The sequence below is a fragment of the Miscanthus floridulus genome, chromosome 8, assembly GCF_019320115.1.
Source record: "Miscanthus floridulus cultivar M001 chromosome 8, ASM1932011v1, whole genome shotgun sequence".
In the NCBI taxonomy this organism is placed as follows: domain Eukaryota; kingdom Viridiplantae; phylum Streptophyta; class Magnoliopsida; order Poales; family Poaceae; genus Miscanthus; species Miscanthus floridulus.
This window is the reverse complement of record NC_089587.1, coordinates 218,871,533-218,889,721: the sequence shown is the minus strand read 5'-3', so window position 1 is coordinate 218,889,721 and position 18,189 is coordinate 218,871,533. Positions and strand designations below refer to the sequence as shown.

The following is an 18,189-nucleotide window of genomic DNA, read 5'->3' as shown; positions in this document are numbered from 1 at the left end:
CCCATCCCCATTCCCTAATGGATCAAATACCCATCGGGTATCGGATATCGGGGCCCGTTGCCATCTTTACCTGTGAAGACGGCTATGGTCTCAAACTGCACTTTGAACGTCAACCTGAACCAGAATAGTACGTTGAAAATCTGAAACGGAAACGTCGAAAAAGTCAGAGGCTCGAAGCAGTTGGTACTGCTACCTAATACATGCCGGCAAGCGTTCTGTCAATTTTTTTTAAAGCCCGTGTTGTCACACTGAACATATCTGGTTCCTGGTCTGACGACGCTGAGAATTGAGGCTTGTGAGCGGAGCATTGTTGCATGCACCTTGGGTGGCGCATGGCATGGCGGGCAGTTGACGCTTGTGGACCCTCGTACGTTATTGGACGGCCTGATGCCTGGGTGTCACCGTACCAGTTGCCTGGACCTGGACCTCAGTCCTGAACGGCGGGGAGTGGACATGGGTAGGGTAGCATAGCACGTCGTGCTACGAAAGTCGAATGTACTGGGCACGCTTCTGAATTCCGGTTGCCAGTTTGCCAAGCCAGGACAGCAACGTACCGTAATCTGGGCCTCGTTTAGATTGCGAAAAAAAGTGAATCCGATGAATAGTATCATTTTCGTCTTATTTGACAAATATTGTCCAATCGTGGACCAACTAGGCTCAAAAGATTCATCTCGTGATTTCCAACTAAACTGTGTAATTAGTTATTTTTTTTACCTACATTTAATACTCCATGCAAGTGGCTAAAAATTGATGTGATGGAGAGAGAGTGAAAAAACTTGGAATTTGGAATGCATCTAAACGAGGCCCTGATGAGATCATGCTGCTCGCGACAGCACCTCCTTGGACTCGGAGGTTGGGACTTGGGAGCCAGCCAGCGCTTCCTAGGTAGGCCGTGCCTCCCCAAGTTCAGAAACCAGAGCCTAACTGGGCCTACTACTCTGCATACCTGGCACTCGACAAAGATGCGTGCACGTTTTGCTTTTGGCACACATGCACATACTCCTACGTGACAAAGCAGACGGAATTTATAAGAAGAAGAAAGATATGCATCTCCTGCACACGACACGATACACCAGGGCAATTGTTAATTTTGGTTTGATTTGTTGCAAAAAAGGGAGAATGGACGGCGCATGGGCAAACGATTGGATAGAAGAGTTTGAGCACCACGCGTTCACGCCGAGCTAGCTACCTTTACGTACGATCACTACCATGCCCATAAAAAACTAACGCCAGGGCCTTTTCGCGTGAAAAGGAACACACTTATTTATTTCTTTCTTCATTTGTACAGTATATATCATATCATTACCCCGTTCGCTTCGCTGAAAAAACAAGCCGAAACACTGTTCCAACTGATTTACTGTGAGAAAAAACATTATTCCGACTAAAAAAACGAGCCAAAAAAACGAGCTAAAAAGTATGGATTATAAAAAGAAATCAACAGGGCCCATGTCAGCAAAGGTTAGCGTCATGATCGTCGATGACTTGGCATACTAGCTGTCAAGCACAGTATTGGGATTCGTACTCTATCTGGTTTTGGCCTGCCGCGCTGCCCGCTGCGTGTCCCCAATCAGACGTTATATCTTACTCCCCCTCCGTCCGCCAAAGGATGCAATCCTGGGCTGCTTCACGTGTCCGGGAAAAAATGAAATTCTAGAGTACCGAGTGCGTCTTTAGTTTGTGAATTTTGAGAATTTGGCTATCGTAATATTTTTGTTTTTATTTGACAATTAGTGTTCAACCATGGACTAATTAGGCTCAAAACGTTTATCTCATAATTTTCAACCAAACTGTGTAATTAGTTTTTTCGTCTACATTTAATGCTCCATATAAATATCGCAAGATTCGATGTGATAACTACTGTAGCACTTTTTTGGAATTTGGTTGAAACTAAACCAGCACTGATGCTACTGTCCAGGATATCAAAGACTAGTAGTACCATGGTAGGAGTAATCATTTCATCAGGCGTAGCAACAGTGTGGGAACGGAGAGAGCTGTGCAAACGTGCTGTAGATTCCCAAGCTCCCGACAATGATTTGATTGAGGACAGATACCATGTTGCTGAAGGGTTATCGGTTCTTTAATCGCTTCTAAAATTCATGTCACATCAAATATTTAGATACTAATAAAAAATATTAAATATAGATTAGTTACAAAATCAATTACATAGATGAAGGCTAATTTGTGAGACGATTTTTTTAAGCCTAATTAATCTATCATTAGCATATATTTACTGTAGTACCACGTTGTCATGGACTAATTAGACTTAAAAGATTCGTCTCGTAAATTAGTCACAAGTTATGTAATTAATTTCATAATTAGTCTATACTTAATACTCCATGCATATATAAGCATTTAATGTGATAGGAATTTTAGGAGCAACGGTAGGAACAAAACATGGCCTAAGTTTCTCCTCGACATCCGAGAGTTTCATTCAGTATATCGAGGTCGCCATATATATATTTTTAATTAACGAAAAAGAGTGCCGTGTCAGCCTCCATTTGACGGATCATTAGGCCATACCTACCGGATGCAGGAACATGACCGCTTCCTAACTTTGATCATTACGCCATATCTATGTCAGCCTGCCAATTATGATCAGATTACTTGCAAATTGTGAGTTCATGAAGTAACAAGTCTGTTTTTCAAAAAAAAAAAAAAGTAACAAGTCTTCTGTGCATATGGCTTCTTGTTGCTAATAACAGAGTAACAGATTGACAGGTCTAGAAAAGCAACAGGACTGACACTTCATCCAGGGTCCAGGCCAGGGTTACTGGTGTCTCCTGCACAACTGTGATGTCAAACAATGACGCTCTACCAACCGACTGGTACTAATTTATCAGCAGCCCCAGCACCACCTGCATAAGCAGAGGAGGGGTTGGTATGTTCTGAAGTCTGAACTGAACCCCACTATGTCCAAGTTGATCTCTCCCCTCTTGGTTTTCTTCCAAGGTTCAACGACCAACCACTTCAGGAGCGGAAAGAAAAATAGAGGCGTTGGAATACTCATCCAATGATCCAATCCAGTAGGGGATATTCGTCGTGGTAGGTTTGTACCGATCGCTCGGTGTCGAGTGGATATGCATCGATTTCGATTGGATAATTTCGCCTGACCTTTTGCTTGGACAGAGACAGCAGCAAAGGCTTTATCCACCAGTTGCAGTTCTGTGCGGGAGCTAGCAAACAGAGGTTCAGCGACGAAGCCGGGGAATCTCGGCGAGAAAACGTCGTGCTATGGATCTTCTGGGTTGCCAGTTACCATTACCAGGTCATGCAGCCGCTTATTATGCTTTACTGAGTTACTGGTAATTAATGATCAAAAGTTAGAACATCTGAGGCAAGCCAACTCTGACAAAGATCCGTAAAAAAAGGACTCGTAATAATAACAGTGAAAAAAGGACCGTCTTAGGGGTCAGCCCAATCTTACGTCCATGACGCTTGTGTTGTGTACTTGTACTGGACCAGCCCAACTGCTTGTCTCGTACAGTCGACCATCCCATTCGGCCCAACCCTACAGCTTCCAAACAAGCAAAACTACCCCAAACCCACCTCCACCGTTCCGCCAACCTGTTTCAGTTTTATCCCTTCCATCATGTTTCCTCCGTTCTAAATTATGAGTTGTTCACATTTTTCTAGATACATAGCAAAAGTTATACATCTAGAGATAGTGAATGTCGCGCCCCGATACCCGTCCTGTCAGGAACCGATACCAAAGCCGACGGGGGTTGTTGAGCTGACGACTTCGAGGCCCCCAGGAGCGCACTAAGCAACTCCTCTTTAAAATCTTTGCGTTGAGTTACACTCACATACCCGATACAAGGCTTGACAGACCACCCAATTGGTTACACACTTAGTTCTCAAACGTTCGAGTGAAACATTATTAACAATAACATAAGCTTAAGGATGTAAATCTACTAAACAGTCTACTATTTCCATTCTACCGGCTAACTCATTCTAGGTTACATCTCAGGTCTCTCAGTTACGCACCGGGATACACGCAACTCATCTTGGAGGCGCCCGCTCCAAGGTCTGTTAACCGTGGCATTCATCGGAGATACTTCCAAATGAATGCCTTGGCACCCTGCAAAACAACTTTATCGGCCGCACCGTGAGTATATTGCGTACTCGCAGGACTTAATTCCAACGTATAATATTTGGTAGATGCACAGAGTGAATATCAGGCATTTGTATAAGTGCGGAAAGCAATGATGTTATTTAGAGTATGACATGCTATACTTAACAATAGGTTTAAAGCATTTATCGTTATAACAAAAGTGCTCATAGTCCATCATCCATTCTACCATGGGTATAAAAAGAAAGAACAACCGAATGGTTTCGTCCTGAAGGACTCTAGGCTTTCAAGACTCTACAGAGGTGTACAACTATACCCACATGAAGAAACGGGACGAACCTCCATATCTCGTGCACCAGAGATAAGGGTTGCCTCATGTCTCCAACCTTTCTCTAATCCGTCCCGAGTGTCACATGAAAGGTTCAACTGGGTTCCCGGTCAATGTCCCGGACATTCCCAACCGGCGCCACCCCCTTGCCAGTTTCACGGATAAACAAGTCGCAACTAGTTACTCGGCTTGTCGACCCCATCCACGACATGTGGTCTGTACGAGTGGTTACTCGGACTTACGTATCCCATACACGGTCCTTATTGCTCCACAAGCTATGTCATCTGAGATCCCACACTCACGACGACCTACCCCTCGCATGAGCAAGATATACAAGTTATCATCAAGATTATCAATTTAGGGACATGGTATTATTCCTTAGCCAGATTAGTAAGGTAAGTCAGGTTGTACCCTCATTGGTTTTAGTAGTTAATTATCTAGGTGTAGCATCCTACACGCGCGAGTATGAGTTTCCTTCTCATGCTCGACTTCTACCGTTACTCCAACAACTAAGCAATAAGCATTAAGCGTTCCCATTTCCATTGTTTAGATGAGAGGCTTATAATAGATTATTAAAAGACTCTAGGTGTAAGGTGGAAAAGACCATTATCCAACTCTACATGCAATGCATAACTCATAATGTAACTTGATAAGTATCCAAAGTAGGGTTCATAATAGTGGGGTGCCTACCTAGTGGTGCTGCTGATCTAATATAACGAAGCTGACGATGACGACTTTAAACACGTTCCTCATTCGAGACGGTCCTGAAAGAATACAAGAGATCGACTAAGAGATACATCGACGATCGGGGCGACGAGGAGGAACATGGGTGGATAGGATTAGGTTACCACTTTAGAACTTAGAGAAAGGCATCTAACTATGGCTCTACCACCGCATTGGTTGTGACTAAGCTCCCTCGGTTGCTGGTTGGTTACTCGGATAGGTTGCTTAAGCAAGCTCATTCTTCCAGTGACTGGCGGACACTCTGTCCTATCGACGGACACTCCGCTATATTGGACACCGAGTTGGGTTGTCTCTGGTCTGGCTCTGTACTAGTTGGCGGACGCTCCGTGGAGTTCACGTAGACTCTGGTAGGTTTTGGGACTTAGGTATTTCTAGGGCTCTTTGCCCACATCGGATAGTCCGGTCAAGTGACAGACTCTCCGATACGAACTGGGTGCTCTCGGGTTGCTGAATATTTATCTCTATAACTCAACGGATGCTCCGTTGTGCTGTTGGGTACTCCCTGATACTTACGTTGCTCTCAGCATGGGTTAGCGGACACTCCGCGCAATACCGCGGACACTCCGCTGTGCTAAGCTGGCATGGGATAAGGTTCCTTAGTGGTTTCTTAAGGGCTGACAGACACTCTGTTGAGTTGACGGACACTCCGTCACACGAGCGACAGAACCTATGCTCTAGGGAAATCCTAGGTTTCAAGCTTAGATTTGTGGAGTTGTGCTTCTTGCATGTGCCAAACATCCCTATGGTAGTTTAGGTGGCTTACTAGGCTCACTATGGCTAGGTTGTAAGCTAGTCTCACTAAGTGTGGCTTAGGACTTAAGAATTAAACCCAACTCATGAGATAAGAGATAAACCTTGAGATTGAGGTAGAGATCCTTGGCTCAGAGATTAAGAGCTTCCATAGCCAAAAGATTGGAGATCCAACTCTTCTTCCATCCAAGCCTCCATCATTTCCAACCTCTCACCAAAAACCACACATTAACCACTTTGGGGGAAATCCACGAAATGAGAGCTACTCTCATGAGCTCACCATGACTATGTTGAAGATGCTGATGGAGTTCATGGGGAGGTGCTGATGCTTCTCTTCTTCTTCCTCCTCTCCTCCTTCAATCCCCTCGCCATTCCTTTTGTCTCTCTAGTTCTAGGGTTCTTCCTTTTCCTTGTGAGGTAGAGAGAGAGAGTGTGTGTGTTTGCAAATGAATTGATAAGTGAGAGGGTGAGTGGTAGAGTGCTCCTTCAGCTGGTGAAGTGTTCCAACTCGTATTGACATGTGGGTCCAGGTCCATACATAAGAAACAACTTATTTCCACTTAACCTTGTTCTGTCATAACTCTTGTCGGATGGTCCGGTCTTTGCTGAATTGACTAAGTCCTTGGGTGAATGTTATCGATGACCATGGTATCATGATGGGGTATGTCCTTAGGACTGATTGGGTGTTGATGATGTCAATAGATGGTTTGCTAATCCATGTAGATGTTCTCTTCCAATCCGGATATGAGCTTGACTATGGTTATTCGGGGATTCTCACAAGGTGCTTCGCTGGGTTTTTTACATCAGGCGTCGTGCTGCACGTTGCGAGTCCTCATGGAGGGTCAATGGTTGACTCCTTCCAATAATCAAGATGGTTGCCTAGGTTGCAACGAACTCGGGTCGTTACAGTGAATATCTATATGCCAGAATAACTTATAATCTGAAACATATGGTAGTACTTACTAGGTCTATATATGTCTGTATGTTGGAACATGAAAAAAATCATCAAATACCATTTTAATTGGGGATGAAAATATAAGAAATTCCAACGCTTTCAGCTACGTCGAGAAGGCAAAAGAAATCAAATATGAAAATTTTTAAATTTGGGCGAGATGTTCACCATGGGTTTCGCTTGGTGATTCTTTTACACGTGTTTAACCTTGCAACCTCTCTAACACATGTTTTAGTCCTGAAATTGTGTTTTCATCAAAACTAAAAGACATGATATAATGAAAACATGATCCTTATAGATGCGTCACCGCGCCGCCCGGCAGGCAGTACAGACGCCTAATGTCTACTCCACCCAGTGGCGGATCCAGGATGAGCATCTCAGGGGGGGCTAATCAATAGAGATTTAGAACAAATGTCGAAGATTAATGATGAAATCACATTTTTCTACAGTAATTCTACAGTAATATCAATGCAAAATCACTCTCCCGGGGGGGGGCTGCAGCCCCCCCCAGCCCCCCCCCCCCCCCTGGATCCGCCAATGACTCCACCCAAACACAGGTCTGCAACATGCACTTGGGCTACTCCACCACTCTGCTTCGATTCTGTCCCTAGCCAGAACGCTTGTCGGTGCTATCGCAGCTTCTTTGCTCATGGGTTGGGAGTTGACGAGTCGGGATCAACTGGGTGCGAAGACTTGCAGCTAGATTTGAGATAAGTGACGAAGGCCTTTATGGGTTACTTTCTTATGGGCCTTAATAGAAAGTCTAATTGTAAGAATCATTCACCCGACTCTTTAGCCATTGATTTGCTTGCCCAAGCCACAACTCCTCTTCATCTCCAACCTCTATAACACTCTCAAGCACCTCCTAATTGGCGGAGCTACCTCCTAGATCCGCTCCTGACTAGTAGCACTCTGGAACTACTTTGACAACCTTCGGATGCATGTGTTCCCTTCGAGTGTTGTCAGTTCTTTATCCCAAAATGTGAAAATAAATAGGAGCTCCCAAACTGCAACATAGACCGGTACGCTATGCCATGTTGCTTTCTACCCCTTTGGTTGCAATCTTATTATTGGTGAGTACGAAATTACCTGCCTGTTGAAACAAGGTAGGCAATGAACTCCTCAGATATTGCTTGGTGAAGGCAATGGTGCTTCATCCTTCCTGTCGCACTTGTGCCAGGGCCCGGTTGCCATGGCTCTAAGTAGGCTCTCCCCCTCTCTGTCGGGCTTGATCTCCTTCCTATTATCCACTTCGGTTCATGACATGGATCTCCCTGGTCTCAACTTTGCTCTTGTTAGAAGTAAGAAGTAATAATCTGGTGTAGGTTTGGTCTACCAGTGACAAGAAAACTCTTGGTGCTGAGTCCTTCTCTCTCGTGGATGCTTTTGTTTGTTGTAAATTTTGATCCTCAGAGGTTTTTGTGGTCTTTCTTCTTCGAGCCACGATTGGCCACATTGCTGAACATTTTAGATTTACTTGTTTAAGTGATCGGGTTTTCAAGTTCTATGTTTCATCCAAGACAGTGGGCTTCTTCATCTATAATCTAGAATCCATTGGATGTAATTTATACAATATAAACTTCCATCTATGTGGCAATGGAGCCATGGAGGTGTCATTTTGGTTCGGGAATCTACATACTATGTATATATAGGAAATAAATATAATGCATATGGCTTGGCTTTGATATAGTATTTCAAGCCATGGGAAAAGATATATGTGGTGTTCCAAACATGGGCGAAGATATATAGTGTTTAGATGTGCAAATGCACCCCTAAAAAATGTAAAACAATTAGTTTGTCTGAAATTTCACCATATATGTACCCCTTAAGCAAGTGCACTCGCTCTAATTTATTGTAGCTTCGCCATTGGTTCCAAGGCTAGTAGTCGTTAGTGGTTTGGTTCTAGTCTGTGTGCTCCTCTGTGTCCTATGCATTCTGATTGAGATATACTAGATGAAGAAGCGTGTGTTGCGGGAGGCAATTGGCCCCGTCCAAAGGTTGAACCACCTATAGATGCGGGGTGTGTGTGTGTGTGTGTGTGTGTGTGTGGGGGGGGGGGGGGGGGGGGGGGGGGGACGGAGGGGGACCCCAAGCTTCGTTTCTTATTGTTCCCTACAAGATGTCATTTGCGACCGTGAAATGCTTCTATACTTCGTTGCATTTGACTGACTCTGTTGTTCTATAGGCTATCGTTACGGTGTGCAAATGGTATTTTGGTTATAGTTGTCGTTTTTTGCTGTTCGATGTATCAGCCGCAAGAGAGATGGGAGGGAGAGAGATTTTTTTGTCATTGACATGTAGATCGCATATAAATAAAGGGGATGTGGTTTTAATTCTCAAAGAAAGGGGATGTGCTTTCTCAATCTGATAGAGCTCATCTCCCATATAGTATACAACTCAGTTTTCTCGCTATATCAAGCTTTTTAGAAAAGGAAAAGGAATTTTGTGGAGATGCTCTTAGACTACAAAATGTAAGGTAGTTTAGTCTATCTTAAGCTTGGTCTATAAAATCGCGACAATATCTATAACAAAAGAACTGCCACCATGAAGTATTAACAATGCATTTATTTGGTACCGTCTCTTGCTACTCAAAGCTGGTCAAAGTCTCCCACAACTAAAAAGAACAAAACGTGAACAATTTTTTGTGCGACAAAGTTTTGGGGTCGTCGTTCCCTCGTCTTGCGATCCTACGGCTTCGTAGAATCAAAACGCCGCGCAAACACCGTGACCCAATACAAGGAAGGATCTACTCCATGCAAATACAAGGAAGGTGGGACCCAATCACCATCGTGGGACTCCGTGCAAACCAGAATTGCCGCGACCCAATACAAGGAAGGTGGAACCCAATCACCATCGTGAGACTCCTTGCCTTATTGACTCACAATCACATTCTTTCTCCGCGACCCAATCATCATCGTGCGTCACAATCACCTTCTTTCTCTGTGACCCAATAACCATCGTGCGTCTCGGCGACATTCTTTCTCCGCGATCGGCCTCCGCAACTTGAGACCCCGCCACCGTCCGTGACCAAGTCCGTGAGACTCCGTGCGCCGTGAGACCCCGCCACCGTCCGTGACCTGCGCCCCGCTGCCTCCGTGACCAAGTCCACGACCCCTCCGTCTCCTCGATCTCCCTCGCCGGGCCAGCACGCCATGATTGCGCATGCTCGCGTCGCCGACATCTGACCTAGAGCCTGCGTCGCCGGCAGGACACCTTGGTGAACAGGCATCGCCGCCCATCGCCCCGCGTTCAGGCAGCCCTACCACCGGTGTTTGTGGTGGCCTGCCATCCTTCCTACGCACCAGAGACGGAGCCGACGTCGTCGACGTGGACCTATGAACACCCGTCGATCGAGCATCACAGCCCATCGTGAACGCCCGCCGCCCATTCCAGGTGCTGCTGATTGACCTACTATTCATTAACCGATAATTCAATTTTGTTTTGCATCCCACCTAATGTTTATAGTCCGGCAATTGCTTTCGGAAGGATAGAGAATTCAGTTACATGTGAATTGCTTTCATCGTCTGTTTATGGCCAGGCCACAGCCGGCCAGCAGACACCCCCGGCCGGCTAGGGGCCAGCCCCGCCCGGCTACATCTAGCCAGCGGCCGACCAAAATCCTAAAACCAGGGCCAGGCAGCCACGGCCGGCCAAAATTTTACAATGCATTTTTACTGTTTTTAGGCAGCAGTGCAGCACCAGACCTCTCTCTGCTCTTTCACTTTGTGCCAACAGCAGCAGCCATCTCATGTCCCTGATCTACAGGTCAAGTAGCAGCAGCAGCTAGCCCAGGAACAGCAGTTTTCGCTGCAGCAACTGTTCGTTCAGTAAGAGGAGCTGTGCTCTCTATGCTCTACAGGATGAAGTTTACAGCATTAACCACAGACCAACTCCGCTTTGTTCTTCGATTTCTTGTGACAAACACATTTTATTTCCTTACAGTAGCACCAGCAATATCTGTGGTGTAGATCATCAGTTGGTTGCCACAACAGGTTGACAACAGCAGAGCTCTCAGGTTTGCACTGCTCTTGTGCACTTGCATTTAGAGTTGCAGGTGGTTCTACGATTTCTTGTGACAAACACATTTTATTTCCTTGCAGTAGCACCAACAATATCTGTTCTGTAGATCATCAGCAGGTTGGCACAGCAGGTTGACAACAGCAGAGCTCTCAGGTTTGCACTGCTCTTGTGCACTTGCATCTAGAGTTGCAGGTGTGCGTTTAGTTTATTCTGGGCAATGTCTTTTTTGTACTACAGTAATTCAACCATTGCATTGCTTTGAATATTGCTCTTTTGTCTTGGTTGATATGCAGTGGCAAGCATGAGCTTTGGTTTAACCATTGTTCCTTTGTCAAATATTTGAGTTGCAGTTATTTATGTTAGAACAAGCTTAATTGGTTAACAATATATTTTTATGTGTTCGCTAGCTGCAGGGTGCATGGTAGTTGTCAGTGCAGCAAGATCTTTGAATTTATCCTCGGCGGATTCTAGCCACCTCTCTATTGCTTTTATTTGAATCCATGCTTGATAATTAGTGGTTTGATTAGGCTTCTAGCTAGAGCTATTTTCAGTGAGTTATCTTGCTTGTGTTTAGTACTTCTCAATTAGCTCTCGGTTTAATGTTTCTGATATTAATTAGAGCTTTGTGAACTTTGAAAAATTCATAATTATTCCTAGGGTTTGATAATAAGATTTCATTGATTAATTTTGTTTCCTATAATTTTTTTTAGAGTATAGATATATACAGTACAGAGAGTATTGTCCTTATAGTAATAACTGCTCTCCTGCTGTATTATCCTATAAAATATAGAAGATTGAACCAATTCAGATGATAACTCTTGATTATTCTTCACAAAATTCATACTGTCCTGTAACAGCCTGTTTCAGGTATGCATGAGTTGCAAAGCTGCCAAATGAGCCATGCCAATTCCTGATGGTTCCTTCTGCTATCTCCCTCCCTCACACGGTTTCTCTCCCACCACCAGTTATTCAGCAGCATAACTAGCAAGCACTGCTTCTCACTTGGCAGCGCCAGTATGTGCTCCACACACTGTTTCGCATCCGACAAAACGCTTAGCTGAATCCTGAAAGACTCCAGTCCTAGTTCACGCCACAGTTTCTTCACCCATTTGAACTTGAAAAATAAATGAGCTCCATCCTCATCTAATGTGTTGCATATGCAACAGCAAGTATCCAAGTCCATGCCTCTCCTTTTCAGATTGCATTTGAGAGCCAGGGAATTGTATGCAAACCGCCACATAAAATGCTTCGTTCTGTTTGGGCACTGAATTTTCCAAAGTTTACCCTACAAGCCATTCCTCTCCACTGAGTTGCTACAGTTCGCACCACCCTGGATGCTTTGCCGCTGCTCCTTTGCACAGAAAACACAATAAGCCGATTTGACTGAGAAAATACCTTTTTGGTCGAAATGCCAGGCAACCACATCCTCCATCTCTGTATGTACAGGTAGCGCTAATATAAGCTGAGCATCTTCTTCACACAAAGTGTCCTGAGAATTTCTTACAGTTTTGACAATTTGTTTGGTTACTTTCCTTCCTTCCTCCTATTATGATCACGACGTGATCAAATGATGCAATCTTAAATATTCATGCCAGAGCGAGCATTAAGCAATGCAAATACAGGTGGGGAAACTCTCCCCCCCAGTGAACTTGTCAAAAAAAATTGTTTGGTTACTGTCTGTTGTCAGATAAGGACTGCTGAGCATCCCTGCAGCCACCTTTTTAAAGTGCCTAATAAAACTCTATAAAGAATCCCCGACGGTAAAGACAACCATGCCACTGCAAATCTTTTCATCAGTTTTTAGTGGTTCAGAGGAATTCTGTAATTTGCATTTCAGCCAACTTGTGCCTAAGGTACCGTATAATAGTTTTCTTAGTTTGGAAAGGAATAATCTAAAACATGCCACTGCAACTCTTTTTATCAGTTTTCAATGGTTTCAAGGGGCGAGCCATCTACTGATCTTTGCTGCCCCCTAATCCAAAGGTTCTAGCTTGGTCTTGCCAAGCTTGGCACTCTGGTTCTTCCTCCATGTGCACACCACTTTTTTTCTTCAAAAGTCAAAGCACTTCCTGAATACATTTCTAAGTAGTAAAACATGAACCCAAATATTCAGATATAGCCACGATACTAAATTATGCTTCAGATGGGTTGCTTTTGTTTTCGCTACTAGCTTACTCACTATTTGACAGTTTACCACTTTTTCTAACTTATATTGTTGGAAATATTTCAGTGTTGGTTTTGTAAGCTAGAATATGTTGAATTTCAGTGTTGGTTTTGTAAAGCAGTTCAATATTTCAAACATCTTAAATTATGATTTCTTTACAACCTACAAGTAGTTAGCAGTTACTCTTCAGATAACCAACTGAATGAAGTTCAATTCTGCTCTGGATTTGTCGCCCTGTTGCCTTATAGCTCTGTAAGATAGATGGAATGAAGTATGGTATCTCAATTCCTTACATGATCTACTATGCTTCAACTGCTAGGACTTGAAGGCCAAATATGCCATAAATCGGATATGTGTTTTCTTTCTAATGTCCCACCATTTGAGTTGCAAAAAAATACACTCCTTGTATGTATATATGGTCTATCTGGATGTATGGATTTTGATATACGGCAGATCATTTTAAAGCACTGAGACATTCGAATGATGCATGCATATATCTCTTTACTAATAATATATATAATCTGATTTGTTTCATTAGTCACAGTAATTTTATGTTTCGAATTCCCAATAGCATGAAGCTGGAAACAAACCATTTATAGTCTTTTCTTTGATTCTTTACTTCCCCTACAACCACCTAGCTTGCACTGCTTTTCACTTGTCCATATTGAATTGGGCACATTATTTCAAAGGCACGGTATTGCTAAAAGTGACAGGTAGTGTTGATGGACAGACCAAGGCCAACCTGTGATCGGGTACTTTTGGGGGACCTTACAAATACAACACACGGAGGTATATAAACTTTTATAGCCTCTCTACATGTTCTATGTTTATATGTTTTCAACTCCACACCAAACTTTATTGAAAGGAATCATACCCGATCGGGGTTGGTGCCACTAGATGGGATCGTAATGAGCAGAAGAGGCAGATTGAGGGAGAACAATATGCAACAATGTCTGATGAAAAGGGGAGTGAAAGAAACAAGAAACCCCGTCAGAGGTATAAGATGAGTAACCAAGAGAATGTTGATCTTGAAAACAATATGGCTGCCCATTCAACAGGTATGGTGGTATTGCTTAGTGTTATTTTAATTGTCATACGCGTTATAATTAATAACAATTACTATGTTTAAACTTGCAGATGTGAATTCCAATAATGAGCAGACGAAAATAGTGACCGGCTCTATAGGCAGTCAACCTACAGTAATGGCTTACAACAATTATCAGGTTACTTATTCTGCTAATAAAAGTATTTATTGGTGCGGCGACTGAAATTGTCGTTGCAACATAGTTTGCTTGTTGTATGGTTCAATTTTAATTATATGGTTATATTTATAGACGGTATGGAACCTTTAAGTTGCATTGGTGGCACTGATGACGTGCATGACAATGACAGTGAGGAAGATATTAGCACTATTCATGAAACAGGTACACTTTTGTATCCATTGCCTGATATTCTTGTGAATCATGCCTGTGTTAGTTTCTTACCGTTGTGCTTAGACACCATCCTAGCGTGCGTTGATTAAGATGTCATTCCATGATATATAGGTTCTGGATATGCACCCAGTCCCATCAATCGGCTTGTCACATGTCCAAAAGAGTGTAAGTGTGATTGTGATAGGGCACGAAAAACTGCAATGTCTCCTGAACAAATGGCGCTACTGAATAAGAGATGACGTGAATTGTATGCACAAAAAAATGCATAAAAAGTCTGCAAAGATGCTACAAATGACTCCAAAGGAGACTTCCCAATAAACAGGTATAACAATAATATTGATTTCTTTACAGCAAAAAATTCCGTGGTGTCGTAGGATACTTACTATATCAATAAAATTTTAGACGGTCCTATCCCTTTAAGCATTGGAGGAAACGAGGAATCACCCCTCCTGGTGATATTGATAACAGTTTAACTGAGACGGATATCAACATTGTTCATAAAACGGGTACGCCTTTATAGAATCTTGGCTTTATTCTTAATTACAAAAGGAGTTTGAACACCATTGTAGCTGACACTATTGTGTAAACTTTATTATCATAGAATTTGAATTACTGTATGTCCTCCATCGATGAGACATCGAGACCGTACTTTTTCTTATTACATATAGGTGTTGTAAATGCATCCAATTCCATCGACAATATTGTCACGTGTCCAAAAGAGCGTAAGCGTAAACTAGATAGAGCACGATGGGCTGCATGGTCTCCTGAGCAAAAGACACTAATAAACAAGAGGCAGCGTGACTTGTATGCGGCAAAAAATACAGCAAGAAAAGTGCAAATGACTACACAAGAGAAGAAGAAAAAGCAAAAAGAGATGAAGAAAAACTACAATAGGACGGTGAGAGAACACCGAACCAACAATGGACTCATTAGCCATGGAGAGCCCTCACTTTACCCCTCAGCTTATTTTTCCTTCTTCACCTCAATCGCCTAAAACGCCTTCACACGATATGGAAATACCCGAATCGAGGGGCACGACTATTGACATCACACCATCTGTAGTTCAAAATCTAGAAGTCCAGACCCCTGAATTGGTTGCGGCGTAGACCATACATAGGCATCGAGTGACCACTGGAGAGAGAAATTCCCATTTATCCCATCGCAATCGGGTTTTTGAAGCAAACATTGGAACAAGGGCTAGAGGGTGTGTGGATGGAAAGTGCAATGATTCAAACGACCTGACTCAACCGAGTGGGGTTTACAACAGTAATTAGCCTTGATCACTATATATTGTTGGTACTTTCACCTTTGCTCTCCTATTCCAAAAACTCATACCTTTTCTTACTACAGATGGTGTCACCAGGAAACTCCAGTTCCACCACCTAATAATTGCATAGGTACACAGACACAACAGTCTATAGTTGACGGTACCTCTTCAATGCCTCCAAATGGTGCACAAGCTCATACGCCAGACTCTATGGCCGAGGATGGTATTTTCTTTATTAAATTTATCCCTTTTTTGTTCTTTTTGTATGCCATTATGTTTCTCTCATCAAATATGTGGCTGTGTGGCACAGACTATGACGAAGATGCCATATTTCAGGAGGACGAGGAAGAGGATGAGGCGTACTTTTTCACCAGACAAGGTACACCACGTAATAGTCAAAACATTCTTTCAACGCGTAACTCATCAACATTTTGTCAGAAGACGAGGAGGGAACCGACGTCGAGCACAATCTCGACATGGATGAGCAAGAGAACAGTGAGCCTGATGTCCCGAATCCATACGATAAGGTTTATGCTATGTCCCATCAGAGTCGCACATGCTACCATCGGTGCCGAACTACGAGCACTGCAACACAAAAAAATCGAGGGTGAACCGCTCGAATTCTGTTGTCGGGGTGGAAAGATTCATCTTTCAACTCTTGAGACACCATCAGAGCTCATGAGGTTGTGGTCAAGCTCAGACGCTTATGTTAGGCACTTTCATGCAAACATCAGATATTTCAACAACCACTTCTTTTTCACTTCGCTGTACTACCACCTAGATCGTGTGGCCACTAACATACGAATCTATGGTGTCTACACGTTCCATGCCCATGGCCAGATTTACCATAACATACGATCATTTGGTAAAGAAGAGGGTATCGAAAAAGACACCTAGAGCTTTATTTTTACAACGATGATCCGTCCCTCGAGCATCGGATGAGCAAGTGCCATGAGCAATGCTCCCAAAAAGATAAAGAAGTTATAGAGCAATAGGTTAGGATCTTTAATGGGAATCCTTACTCTCAGCAACTAAGGAGTATGGGACACATTGAAAACCTTAAGGATTACTGAGTCGAGTTGAACCTTGACTAGCGGCTTGAACAGAGAACATATCACGTGCCAGTGACATCAGAGGTGGCCACTGTCTGGGTTGAGGGGAGTGAGCGTCATGGCCAATTCAAGCATAGTGTTCTCCTATAAGGGAAGGATCAGTCTATACATGGCATATGCTCATATAATGCATGCTATGACCCACTGTCATACCAGTTGTTCTTGTGGTAGGACCACCTAATCTAATGCCTTCCAGGAGTACTTATCTTTCATTAGACACTAAGTACCCAAGCGAGGACTCTAAACTATGCAGTTTCATCGAGCACACCCTAAGGGAGAACTCAAAAATCCATATTTTCCATCAGGATCATAAATGAGAGAATAAAGCTTACAAGATTCTTAAGTCATTTCTTACATCACTTTATTATAGTACATAATATAACCTCAATTTATGATAACAGCGGAATATAACAATGTTATCAGAGTTACAGAGGAAGCAAGATTAGTTTAATAACATGGTGGAGCATTAACATAGTGGATATTTTTATACAAGAAATGCTAGTAGATTTTACATCTTTTCTTATAAAAACCTTTAGTGAGAGTTATAAATAAACACTACGGTCGCAGCATGAAAGAAATCCTCTCTGAGCCCACCAGCAGGTTTCCACACACAAGAGTCAGTTCTAAGTATCCTCCGATCATCTACAATAGGGAGAATAAAACCATGAGTACTCGATTGTACTCAGCTTGACTTACCCGACAGGAGGGAAATAAAAGACTCCAAAGATATGCAAGGCTATCTAGTTTGTGGGTTATTACATCTATAGGAAGCATTACTAAACGTGCGTTCTTATAGTCAAATTTTATTAGCAGTCTTTATTAGTTCATTAACTAACCATTCTATGTAAGCACCTATGCTACTTTCAAGCAGGTGGTGAGCAATCAGAACCATTTTATCACCTTTCAAGTTCCAGTTCTTACTACAATGCTAGACCATAGCCAAGTCGTACCGTCTCATGGAAACGATGATTCATGAACCAATGTATCCCAGCTAGGTACCCCGAAACACACGTCCCGTTTGTACCCTAGGCACAAACAAGACCAACCCATTCCACTCCTATCACGGGGTCTAGGTCCCCGTACAAACTTGGACTCCAAGCCCCCACATTTGAGACCCGGTCTCAATATGGTGCTTAGACCTCCACCTTTCCCCGCCTCCAATCAGTCAGTTCGAAAACAGCCAGAACCCACGGTAAGAGCATAACGAGCCTTTTCACTCCCATAAGCAATCATGTGCTCAGGATAATAAGTCTATGACCTGACTACCATCCACAGCATTGAATGGTCCTCAATCGACACAGGCAAAACAAGTGCAATCCGAGCCTCGCTCGAATGCCTAACTAAGTCCAG

At 43.2% G+C, this 18,189-nt stretch overlaps 1 long non-coding RNA gene across 4 annotated transcripts; it reads left to right on the top strand.

Annotated features, from left to right (window-relative positions):
• Positions 1-9,800: 9,800 nt before the first annotated feature.
• Positions 9,801-16,229, top strand: LOC136475007 (uncharacterized). Of its 4 annotated transcripts, none has more exons than XR_010763067.1 (12): positions 9,801-10,236; positions 10,609-10,670; positions 10,786-10,858; positions 10,944-13,816; positions 13,893-14,085; positions 14,165-14,250; positions 14,362-14,451; positions 14,572-14,782; positions 14,863-14,966; positions 15,811-15,950; positions 16,038-16,106; positions 16,169-16,229. It is a non-coding gene; the product is annotated as an uncharacterized lncRNA (long non-coding RNA). The 4 variants fall into 4 exon arrangements; XR_010763066.1 differs by having other exon boundaries at positions 10,609-10,858; positions 10,944-11,016; positions 13,735-13,816; XR_010763065.1 differs by having other exon boundaries at positions 10,609-10,858; positions 13,925-14,085.
• The last annotated feature ends 1,960 nt before the right edge of the window (positions 16,230-18,189 follow it).